The sequence below is a fragment of the Nelumbo nucifera genome, chromosome 2, assembly GCF_055504915.1.
Source record: "Nelumbo nucifera cultivar China Antique chromosome 2, China Antique-T2T, whole genome shotgun sequence".
Lineage (NCBI taxonomy): Eukaryota > Viridiplantae > Streptophyta > Magnoliopsida > Proteales > Nelumbonaceae > Nelumbo > Nelumbo nucifera.
In genome coordinates, this window is record NC_142650.1 from 50,132,325 (window position 1) to 50,145,404 (window position 13,080).

The following is a 13,080-nucleotide window of genomic DNA, read 5'->3' on the forward strand; positions in this document are numbered from 1 at the left end:
GACCACAACCACGAGATTGAAAGTTATCGTGACCTACGCCATCACTTGGAGGACCTCGTCTGGCGTGGGTACCTCGATAGGTTCGTAGACATCAAGGAACACAAGTCAAAGGGAGAAGAGCGCCGCCCTAACGCACCACCAGTTCGAGCTCCCCCAGTCGGAGTCATCGCTGTCATCTCGAGCGGGATGGCCTCTGGAGGAGAGAGCAGCTCGACCTACAAGGCCTATGCTAGAATGCATATTAGGTCGAGGACAAGGAACCAAAAAGACAGCGGTAGGATGCTCCGATCGCCTTCACCGACAACGACCTCAGGGGGGTTCAGACACCACATGACAACGCCCTTGTGAAAACCACTAAGATCACCAACTTTGAGGTCCGACGCATATTGGTGGACACAAGGAGCTCGACCAACATCCCCTTTGAAGAAGCCTTTAAGCATCTCAACATTGGGAAGGACCATCTAACGCCAGTCAACACTCCCCTGGTGGGATTCTCCGGGGACTCCCTAATACCCTAGGGGAAAATTACCTTGCCACTTCTAATAAGTGACAACCTCATCACCACAATGGCAATGATCAACTTCATCATTGTTCGCATCTTGTCCCCCTACAATGCCATCCTTGGCTGGCCCATGTTGAATGCTCTATGAGCCTCAGTCTCCATGTACCACTTGGCCGTGAAGTTCTCGACCCCATATGGAGTGGGCATAGCTCGTAAAAACCAAAGAACTACGAGGTAGTGTTAATTGATGACCTGTAAAGGGAGACCACACACCACTAAAGCGCTCACCACAGAAAACATGGACCTAAGGGATGAACTATGGATCATCGCGACCAACCCGTGGAAGACCTCGTTCAGGTGCCCCTCTTTGGCGAAGACCCCGAGAAGACGGTCCAAGTAGGATCCCTCCTAGAAGGCCACCTTCGAGAGGACATTATGCAACTCCTCAAAGACAATGCTGATGCGTTCGCTTGGTCAGCAACAAACATGTCGAGGATCGACCCCAAGGTCATCACCCACTGCTTGAATGTTAACCTGCGCTACTGGCCCTTAAGATAGAAGAAGGTGAGTTTCACCTCGAAACGGTGGCAAGTGATCAACAAACAAGTGCAGAAGCTGTTCGACGTCGACTTCATCCTAGAAGTGACATACTTCAACTGGCTGGTGAATGTGGTGATAGTCAAAAAGGCTAATGGAAAGTGGAGGATCTAAATCGACTTCACTGACCTAAACAAGGCTTGCCTGAAGGATAGTTTCCCCTACCGAGAATCGATCAGCTCGTTGATGCAACGACATGGTATGAGCTCCTAAGCTTCATGGACGCCTTCTCCAGTTACAATCAGATCCAGATGCGCTCGGATGATAAGGAGAAGACGACCTTCATCACTGACTGAGGACTGTACTACTACAAGGTGAGCCCTTTGGGTTGAAAAACGTCGACGCTACCTATCAGAGGTTGATGAATTACATCTTCAAGGAACAACTCGGCCGAAATGTGGAAGCCTATGAGGATGACATGTTGGTGAAGAGCAAGAAAGCCAAGCAGCACCCGACTGATCTAATGGAAGTCTTTGGCACGCTTAGGAAATACTAGATGAAGTTGAACCCGACGAAATGTGCCTTCGGCGTTGGCTTCGATAAGTTCCTGGGTTTTATGGTTACACAAAGTGGAATCGAGGCAAATCCAGAAATGATCCAAGCCATCATAGGCATGCAGTCATTGTGAACATACAAAAAAGTAAAATACCTTACTAGACAAATAGCTGCGTTGAGTAAATTAATGTCAAAATCCGTAATCGGTGTCTACCCTTCTTCAAAGCATTAAAAAAGGTGAAAAACTTCCAATGGATTGAGAAATATAAATGGTCCTTTCAAGAATTAAAACGCTACTTGAGCTCTCCACCCCTACTCATGAAACTAAACCCGGAAAAGCAGCTTTTGCTCTACCTATCCACAGTAACGAAGTAGCCAGCTCGATCATAATAAAACCAACCTGTGTCAACAAACCAAGATAAAGGCAGGATTTTATTCTTCTCTATCGTAATTTGTATTCAATAAATTTGTACAATGGACACCATTGGCAGATATAATCTCTTCTTTCCATTGGTATGAGATTCCCGAATTCTATTTTCACCATTGGCAGATATAATCTCATGTTTCTATTGGTATGAGATTCCCGAATTTTATTTTTGTTATAAAGAGGATTACGAACTCTGTATATACGCCAGATGACAGAACTTTGACTACAATCACTCCACTCGAGTACACATCGGAGACGACCACAAACCATTAAAATCTGAGTTGCAGAATACAACCTATGTTTCCTGTGATCTTGTTGCAGATTGCAACGATCTTGACAAATAATATAATGTTTTAAGTATCATCTCATGTTTCCATGTGTTCTGAATTCACTAATCGATCTATCGTTAAGATATAGTTTCTTTGAATGAGTCAAGTATGCGTCCTTTTCAGTTTGTTCAATTGAAGTAAAAATATAAATTTTGTAGATTTGATAGAGAAGCTAGAATTGCCGTAAGCGAAGCTGCGACGTAGGGAGGTGAGAGTCAATGATAACACAGATTATAATAAATTTTTAGTATTTTACCTCTTTTTACATTAATTTATCATTTATATTATCGATCTCATTTAAATAATTTTTACTACTTTTACATTATTTTTATCATTAAATGATATATTTTATATATTTAATTTTTATTGCTATTATTGTTTTATTTTTCTACATTTTATCATATTTATAATAATTTTTACTATTTTATCATTTTTATTCTTTTTTGATAACATATATTGATTTTTATAATATTTAATATTTTGTCTTATTTTTGTAGTATTTTTTATAATATCTTGTTACTTTTAATAATTTTCATTTACTTTTGTTTAAATAATGACTTTGAAGGGTAAACTTATAAAATCCAAACTTCTCAGATGTTATAGCATTCAAATTATCGAATAATCCCACTATATTCAGATGTTTGTAAAAGCAGAGAATCAAATTTTCCTTAAATGCTTTCAGAGATTTTATGGAAGTTTTTTCACTTTTCAGACTAAAGATTTTCCGAACGCCACCTTAGACTGAGCTTGAGTTTGATAAGACATTGGGCTTAGGGGGTTCAGGTAGGGGGCTGGGCTGGATGAGGTCAATTAGGCCTAATACTAAGAGTTGGGCCTAAGGCCTGAGATGAAAGTCAAGCCCAATTATTCAATTCAGGCTCAACATGAACTAAAATTTGTCATGTTGCTAGCCAGACTTGGTTAGGCTCGGGTTAGTTAATTGGGCTCAAAGGGGGTTGTGTGTGTGTATACATGCTTATATACATCATGAATTTATGTTATTTATGTATTAACATATGATATATATACAATAGGTTCATTCTTCATCCATGGAGGCTCCTCAACCACACACCTCCAACTAGCCATAAGATGAGTTGGCCTATCAAAGTCCTTCTTAACAAACTCAAAATAGGCCGCACCGAAAAAACTTAATTTCATCATCTACTGAATCTACAAACTGTCAGGTAGGTGCCTCAATGGACTGGTTTTAGGCTTGATCCGTCCAAGTCAAAATCAATTTGGATGGATTGGATGGACCAATAAGATATATTGAATTGGACCAGTATGGATTTAATGGTTCAAAGTATTTATTAACTTGGACTGGACCTAATCCATCTATAATGAATTTATATTGGATGGGGTTGGAACCAATTTAACTTAAAACCAGTTTGAATAGATTGGATGGTCCAAATATTAAATTGGACTGGTCTAAAATGTTTGTCAGATTAGATTGGATCTGGTCCATTTATAATGAACTCAGAGTTGAATTGGACCAAATCTAATCCAATTGACACCCCTAATCGGATGTCAATGTTTTTAAGCAAAATGGCTAATCTTTATTGAGTATGAAACAGCCCTCGAAATCTGGCCAAGTGATTGATCAACCACTCCAACCAACCGGTTCATCCATGGATTGTAAACATAGATGTTAGGAATGGAAATACTATTGAATCCTATCATCATCATCATCATCATCATCATTCAATCCTTATCCTAATATATGGGATTGGCAACATGAATTTTTTTTCTTTAATCTATTTTATGTAATGTCTTATACATTATTAAATTATTGCTACTTAAACCATTTCTTAATACTTTGTTTTTTTCTGTTTATTCCTTATCTAGGCTTCAATGGCTGAGCGAAAAAACAAATTCATTTTTAGGTCGTATTTAATAACCCAAAGGCTATTCTATTTTTTTTGGGCTAATTATTAAAAACTATTTTAATAAAAATGAAATGAGAACATAGAACTAGATCGAATAACAGATAGTGGTAATAAACCACCACAAGGCATATTTCAATTTAACCGGCATGACGAGCGACTTTTATGTTAGACTTTTCTAATTAGGGTTTTACTCATGCAGACTTTATCGGTATGCCCCTTCCTCCCTTTCTCTACTTCCCGCTTCCTATCACTCATTAAAGTCTTCCTTCTATTTCTACACAAAAAAGAAAATTTTGTCCCGAATTTGGCTTCGGTCAGTGCATGCCCGTATTCATACCGTTCGAACAGTCTTTTGTAAGACTGTAAAGAATGTTCGAACGGACGACCGAAGCTGAACTCGTCTGTCCCTACTCCCTATATTTGTAGATCGACAAATAACCCGATTCTAGAAAGGTGATGTGAATTCTTCGAATTAAGTACGCCCATGAATGTGTGTTGACTGTTGACCCCTTTTGCAGTAATTGTGCAGTAACAAGTTCATGTAAGGCCAACCATGTCCCTATATTTCCGGTTTTCCACCATCAAATGGTTCTACTTCTGCACGCTGCTTTAAAGTTTAGGCGGGTTGAAGGAGTCAAAGTGAACTGCAAGATAGTATTTTACTTTCGGCATCATAGATTTTTCACATATATGTATATAACAAGCAGATGAAAAACTTGTACAAGTGGCAAACGACCTAGTCTAATTTGGTGTTCTGCCCTCAGTCACCATTTAATTCATAGAGGATCAGATCCACCAATGACAGACTTGATGGTTGATCACTTGATCCAACATATAAATTGCGCTAAAAGTCAGCCAACAAGATTGCCGAGCAAATAAAAAAAATTAGCATGACCAGATGACTTCCGGACTTGTGATTTGGAAGTGACATCATTAGATGCAGACATTTCAGTCCTCCGATTATCTGAATGGTTCTAGTGTGATAATAGATCTCTTAAAAGTTAAAACGGGATCCATCCAATGGTGGGTGACAGACTCCCAATTCTTAAGTCTCGCTTTGGAAAGAGTATAAATGTAAATATGTATTGTCTAAATACATACAAAATAATATAAAATATAAGTTTTTGCACTCTACTCAGCCCCAAGGAGTCAAGAACTCGGGAGAGTAGAAATGGATTTTCATAATCCAAATCCAATTGCTTTTGAATCCGTTGACCTCATAATAAAATTTCCTTTTGCCTTCGCAAAGAGAAAATAAAGGAGAAGCTTAGTGGTCATCTTTTCGCAATGGCTTTCCAATCACTTGAATCTCTGCTAGTGCTCTTTGCTTCCATGAGCCTGCTGGTAGCAGCCTTAGCCCAAGACAATGTCAGTTTCGTTTACAACGGGTTTCAGAGAGATGATGTCCAACTGGACGGAATCGCCTTCATCCATTCCAACGGTCTGTTGCAGTTAACCACTACGTCTAATCAAAAGATTGGTCATGCTCTGTATTCATCTCCTCTGAGGTTTAATTCTTCTTCACCTGAATATTCTCACTCTCTTTCCTTCTCTACCACTTTTGTATTTGCCATGGTTCCCCAATTGACTACTGTGAGTGGCCATGGCATCGCCTTGGCTTTCTCGCCATTCATGGGGTTCCCAGGTGCTGTGGCAAGTCAGCACCTGGGACTGTTCAGTGAAACCAACAATGGAAACTTCTCCAATCACGTTTTCGCCATAGAGCTAGATACAATTCTTAGCCCCGAATTTGATGATATAAATGATAATCATGTTGGGATCGATGTGAACAACCTTAAGTCAATTGAATCAACTCCAGCGGCTTATTATTCAAGCAAAGAAGGGATCAACAAGAGCCTGCACCTCATAAGCGGAGATCCAATGCAACTTTGGATAGAGTATGATGGTGTAGAGAAGCAACTCAATGTAACATTAGCTCCACTTTATTACCCCAAACCTGAGATTCCCCTACTGTCGACATCACTTGATCTTTCTTCAGTTTTCATGGACTCTATGTATGTGGGTTTCTCTTCGTCCACTGGTTCGATTGCAAGCTCCCATTATATTCTTGGATGGAGCTTCAACAGAAGCGGCCAAGCGCAAGAACTGGAGCTTTCTAGTCTTCCTTCACTTCCAATTTCAAGACAATCCCAGTGGAAGCAGAATCTAAAAATTTGGTTACCGTTTACTATCGCAGCAGCTCTACTAATAACAATTATTGTGACCGTCTACATGATCAGGAGAAAGAAGTTCGCGGAAGTACTTGAAGATTGGGAACAAGAATATGGCCCTCACAGGTTCGCCTACAAGGACCTGTACAGAGCGACCAAAGGATTCAAAGACAAGGAGCTTCTTGGAGCCGGTGGCTTCGGAATGGTTTATAGAGGAATATTACCGGATTCCAAATTACAAATTGCAGTAAAGCGATTCTCCCATGATTCAAATCAAGGGATGAGGGAATTTGTGGCCGAGATAGTGAGCATGGGGAGGTTGAGGCACAGGAACTTAGTAAAACTACTTGGATATTGCAGGCGAAGAGGGGAGCTCATCTTGGTTTATGATTACATGTCGAATGGGAGCCTTGACAGTTTCCTGTATGATAGTGATGGAAGAAACCTCAGTTGGGTTCAACGTTATAGAATCCTTAAAGGAGTGGCATCTGGTCTTCTATACCTACATGAAGAGTGGGAGCAAGTCGTCCTACACAGAGATATAAAGGCCAGCAATGTTCTATTGGATGACGACATGAACGGGAGATTAGGAGATTTTGGGCTTGCAAGGTTATATGATCATGGCTCCAATCTTCAAACCACTAACTTGGTCGGTACCGTAGGCTATCTTGCACCAGAGCTTACCAGAACCGGCAAGGCGGACACCAGCACTGATGTGTTTGCTTTCGGGGCTTTTATGCTCGAGGTCGCTTGCGGAAGGAGACCCATAGATCCTCTCCTATCGGTGGATCGAGTTGTTTTGGTGGATTGGGTGTACCAGTGCTGGAGGAGAGGAGTAATTCTTGAGGTGAGGGATCCTAGACTAGAACATGATTATGTAGCTGCAGAAGTAGAACTGGTTCTGAAGTTGGGGCTACTTTGCTCACACCCTCTGCCTACAGAAAGGCCGACCATGCGGCAGGTCATGCAGTACTTGAATGGCGACGGCATCTTGCCTGAGATATCACCGGAATATTGTAAGATTTCTGCAGTTGAGCAAGTCGCCTCTTCATTCCCTTCACTATTTGGGATTGGGAGGACGCCTCTCCATTCATACACTACCGCTAGCAGCATTGATTCCATACTCATCTATGGCCGTTGATGGTGTCATGCTATGTACATGTATTATTTCAAAATTTCTCTATGAATAGCTTTTGCTTCGTTATGATCTCATTTTGTTGCTGAAAGATTCATCGGAACGAACCCAGATTTCCTACTCATTTTTCCTACCCACTCTCTACCCGCCGTGAATAAGTGCAATGGATTCTTCCACTGAAATTTTTTATCTGAGAAAATATCTTCTTAGAATCAATTGAACGGTTGAAAGTTGAAACCCAAACCCAGTTTGTTAGACATTGGGCTTAGAGTTGGATTGATTGATTTGTTCAACCACGAGAATACGTCTATCCATGAATCCAAAGTTTAGGGGTTTAGGTCAGGCGGACTGGACTGGATTAAGGACAAATAGGATTAATCCTAAGAATTGGGCCTAAGGCCTCAGATGGAGGTCAAGCCCGTTTGTTCAATTCATACACAACCTGAACTGAAATTTGTCCTATTGTAGTCAATTGGGCTCAAGGGGTTGTGTATGTATACATGCTTATATGCATGCATAAATTTATGTATACACTAAATTTCATTCACCACCCATGAAGGAGGCTCCTCAACCACATACCTCGAGTTTTCATAAAATTAGCCATAAGATGAGTTGGCCTATCAAAGTCCCTGTTAACAAACTCAAAATAGGCCGCACCAAAAGATGAGTTGGCAATGTTATTTGAAATGTATTTCAACTCCTCTAATCCTTTTTTCCTTTGACTTGTAATGCTGTATGTATTTGGTTCCATGGACATTTATAGATGGGGTAGTGTTTTTTCAGATAAATGTTTTAATTGAAAAATGTTTTCTTGTTTGGTTGAATGTTTTATAGGCGTTTTAAGTAATACACCGTAAAGCATTTCATTTCAATAAATGCTTGGCTGTTGGAAGAAATTAGAACTTGAAGTTTCCCCCAATGTCTCAAGCACATAAATCTAAGTGTTTCTTTTTTTTTTCTTTTTAATTTATTTGATAAATATTGAAACCAAATAGTGGTTTCATTCATAATAAACACCCACGCCTAAGTAGCACTGATTTGGCAGCGTCATAAAACCAAACATAGCTTTTGTTATATTTGTTTCGTTGCTTCATCAGGAGATGGCTTTCTTTTTAAAATTTCCCATGTTCATTGTATATTGTAAAAGAATTTTCTTTTTTTTTCTTTTTTTATTTCTTATCCAAGCTCGGCAAACTGAGCAGATTGGGTGAGGTGCTAGGACAAATTGTGCAAAATGAACAGATGAGAGAGTGCGAGTGGTGGTGGAGGGATTTTGGGGACTGACCCATTCAGACATTTTATCGAACAAATGGGGGTCAGCTATTTTCAGCAGTGAACAAGACATGGAGGGTTAAAATAGGGTTTTAAAAATTTTAAGCAAGTCATGTAACGAAATATTAACAGTTCTTTAGTAGAGGGTATGCTTAAATCCATTGGATCGGTCCACAAGGTATATATGTGTATTTAAAAAAAAAAATCAGGGGATGTACAACAAGGATGTTTTAAGTCTTTTTATACATGCATTACATACGACAAAGATAAATTTACAATGGAAAAGAAACATGGATCACACCAGTTTTTATTTATCACTTACCCTTACAATAAACGCCTAAGCTGCTTCGTTAACCAAACATATTTCTACCAACGCCCTGTGGAGAGAAGAGACTCTGCCACCGATGATTGAGTGGTTGTATTCCCCGGAGAAGAATACGGCATACTAAAGTCGCTGAAGCCTTCACTGTGAGCAAACGCAAGACTACTAGCGCTAACCGACAATGGATCTGGGAGAGGAGCTTCTCCCTTTAAGAACTCCAATATTTGTCGCATGGTCGGCCTAGCAGTCGGACATGAATTACAGCAAAGAAGGCCAAGCTTCAACACTAAATCCATTTCCTCAACTACATAATCACCCCTTAATTTTGGATCTGCTGTCTCAAGAATTGTCCCTCTGCTCCAAAACGAGATCACCCAATCAACCAAAATAACATCCTCACCGGATGCCTGTGGTTCTATAGGCCTTTTCCCACAAGCCACTTCAAGCATAAAAGCCCCAAAAGCAAACACATCTGTACTTGGAGTCGGCTTACTAGTTCTAGTGATCTCCGGTGCAAGGTAGCCTAGTGTCCCCATTACATGTGTCGTTTGTGGATCAGTTCCGTGATCATATAGCCTTGAGAGTCCGAAATCACCTAACTTCCCATTGAATTCTCTATCTAATAAGACATTGCTGGACTTCACGTCTCTGTGAACAACGATCTGCTCCCAATCTTCATGCAGATAAAATAGCGCGGACGCTACCCCTTTGATGACTTGAAATCTTAGGTCCCAACTGAGTCTAGACTTTGGTTGGTCGAACAGATACTTGTCTAAACTTCCATTCGGCATGTAATCGTAGACCAACAGAAGCTCTCCCTTACGCCGGCAATAACCCAAGAGTTGTACTAAGTTCCGGTGCCGCAGCCGACCGATACTAGCAATCTCGGCAACGAATTCTGTCATTCCTTGTCTTGATTCATGGGACACTCTCTTCACTGCAACTTCCACTTTGGAGGTGGGTAATATCCCTCTGTACACCATACCGAAACCGCCCGTACCCAGAAGCTCCTTTTCCCTGAATCCCTTGGTGGCAATGTAAAGATCCTTAAATTTGAACCTGTGAGGCCCATAGTCTAGTTCCCAATCTTCAAGCACTTCCGCAAATTTTCTCTTCCTCAAGATAAAAAGGATGCCGGCGAAAACCGTACACGATAAAACCAGGCCAATAATGGGCAACCCAACCGTAACAAACTTAGATATCTGTTTGGGTCCTACTCGAGGAAGCTTAGGAAGTTGGGAGAGAGTGAGCTCTTTTGCTGGACCATTCATCTTAAAGCTCCACCCCAACACATACTGTGGTGTTAGAGCTGGGCTATTAGACGCCGAGAAACCAACGTACATGTGGTCTTCCAATATCGAAGAAAGATCGTAAACAAAGGATAAGAGTGGGATATCAGGTTTAGGCACATTAATAGGAGCTAATGTGACATTAATTTGAGTGTTGACGCCATTATATTCGATCCACAGTTGCATTGCTTTCCCACTTTTGAGGGTTAGGTTCTTATGCCCACCATTTTGATCGGTAAAATAAGATGCTGGTGCGGAAGCAACAGAAGTTAAGCTGTTAACGTCGATACCTACATGATTATCATCGACATCAGCCAATTCAATGTTCCGGAGTGTGTCAAGTTCAACTGCAACAATATGGTTGGATGATTTTCCATTGTTGGACTTGTTGAAGATGCCTAGATACTGGTCTGGTTGAGATCCGGGGAACCCTCTTGAAGGTGCCATCGCAAAAGCTAATCCATGGCCGCCTATATCTGGGTAACCGGGCTGGCTGAAGATGGCGAACACCAAAGTGGTAGAGAAGGAGAACACTTTACCGTCCGATAGGTTCTTGAAGTTGAGTGGGTACGGGTAGAAAGCGTGACCTGACTGTTGTGCAGTGCGGTTGGTTATCATCAATAGCCCGTTTGATGTGATCTGGGCCAGACCTTCCAGGCTTAAGTTAGAACCTCGGAAGCCATTGTAGGTGAAATCAGCATCTTCAGAATCTGCATACCAGACAAGCAGAAACAGAAGCAGATTTAGCTGCGGGAGCTTCACAGACATGGGTGGCCAAGTGCGTATTTGCTGCTTAATCGACGAGGGTCTCAACAAATGAGTGCGTTTTTCTTCTGTTAGACAGATATAATTTGTTTAGTAAAAATCCATGAACCACCAAAAATAACGAGAAAATTGTAAAAGAAACAACAAAATTAAAGGACAAAAGTCTCAAACCAAATCAAAATATCTTGTTCGCATTTATTACACTTGCAAATTCACAATGGTGATGCGAAGTGGGTGCCTTCACTCTATACGGGGACATACCAAGTCCGGTCCAATAGGAGGATTTGACATGATTTTAAAAGGCTTAAAGCTCTTTTTGTTTTGGAAAATTATTGATTTGTATCCTACTTACTTTGGGCCTAGTATCACTTAAAAGTTGCCAATGTCAAAATTATCTTTCAAAATAAAAGTTTAACTTGTTGAGAAGGCCTTTGATCTTATCGGTGTCCTCTCACCAAGGGATGGCAGATGCCAGCGTTTTAGTTTCATATCCTTCTGTGGTCGAAGGAGCTGACGCTGGCTTGAGCTCCCATTAAGTTCTGACGCCCCAGAGGTGCCAGAAAGATACCGATCGAAACCGGTAATTTCCAAAAGGGCTGGCATTTTTTATGTTGCTGAAAGCTTCTTTTGCATCAGAGCCCTATAAAAAGACAATCGGGGCACAACAGTGGCCCTTTTCTCAAAAGCTCTCATCATCTCTATAGCTTTACTCTCTTCCGCTGCATCAAATTAGATCTTTTCTTTCATTTTCATATGCTTTGCTTTTATATTAGCAAATGAAATTTGTTATTTGATGATAGTGGCCGCTGTCCGGTTCCGCATATATACTTCATTGGTCTGAAACTGGTAGAGTTGGAGATTATGCTCCTGGCCAGTGGCCACTCCATATGTTTACAACTGGACTCGCGGAACTAGAACCCTCCTAGGTCCTTAACGCACATTAGAGCTCTCACTTTCTTATCCATTAGGCCACATTACAGTGAAGCAAAAACAGAGCAAATTAATAACTAACTGAACACTTCAAATCCAAAAAATTTTGGTCTAAGACACTTGTCAAAGCAAGACTTGGTCAAATAAGAAGTTTACTTTCAAGAAGAAAAGCTGAAAACAATCTTGCAAATTACAACCCATATAACAAGAAGTTACTCCAATGGAGTGAGAAATATCTAAATCAAATAAGGTATGAAGGTATCAGTTATGCAGCTAAATAAAATGATGAAAGCTATAAGTTTTAAATTGGAAAAAAATAACGAGGAAATTAAAGGTACCTCAATTGCGTCAAGATCATAGTATGTATTTGAAATCGATGCTGCAATTACAGCAATACTGTGTTTTCTGTTTGGTACCAGTACCATTTTTGAGGTACCTCAATTGTGTGGATTGAAAGTACCATTTTTGAGAAAATTGTGTTTTTTTTTTTTTTTTTTTATTTGAAAACGTTATTATCACGTAGGACGTTTCTTAGAACAATAGCAACACTTTCTGTTTGGTACCAGTACTTCATATATATTTTCAGCACTAGTACCCATTATAGGAAGTCCACATCACTATCACATCATGTCCTCATTGGCAGCAATGAGCTCTAATATGAGAAAACGTTGAATTTGGCATTGCTCCAAACCACGCCTTCTCGATTTCTAAAGCATGGCTTGAAGCACCATTTTATGAAAAAACAGTTTCCAAACATATTGACGTTTGTTGAAAGCATTTTTTTAATCCAAATAATATCTAATAACTTAATAACCCAAAATAGGTGGGTTAGCTGGTTTGCTAGCCAAATTATCAAAACTATAAAAAAGTATCTTGTATGAGAGTTCCTTCCATTTAAGTGGGGAGTTCCCTTTCTTTAAGTGGGAGAGATAGGTGTCCCTAATCTAGGAGGAATAGGTG

General features: G+C 40.3%; 2 pseudogenes; one reads left to right on the plus strand and one right to left on the minus strand.

Annotated features, from left to right (window-relative positions):
- Positions 1-5,305: 5,305 nt before the first annotated feature.
- LOC104601300 (L-type lectin-domain containing receptor kinase SIT2 pseudogene) lies at positions 5,306-8,142 on the plus strand (annotated as a pseudogene).
- Positions 8,143-8,982: 840 nt separating this feature from the next.
- Positions 8,983-11,274, minus strand: LOC104601079 (L-type lectin-domain containing receptor kinase IV.1 pseudogene; annotated as a pseudogene).
- Positions 11,275-13,080: the final 1,806 nt, after the last annotated feature.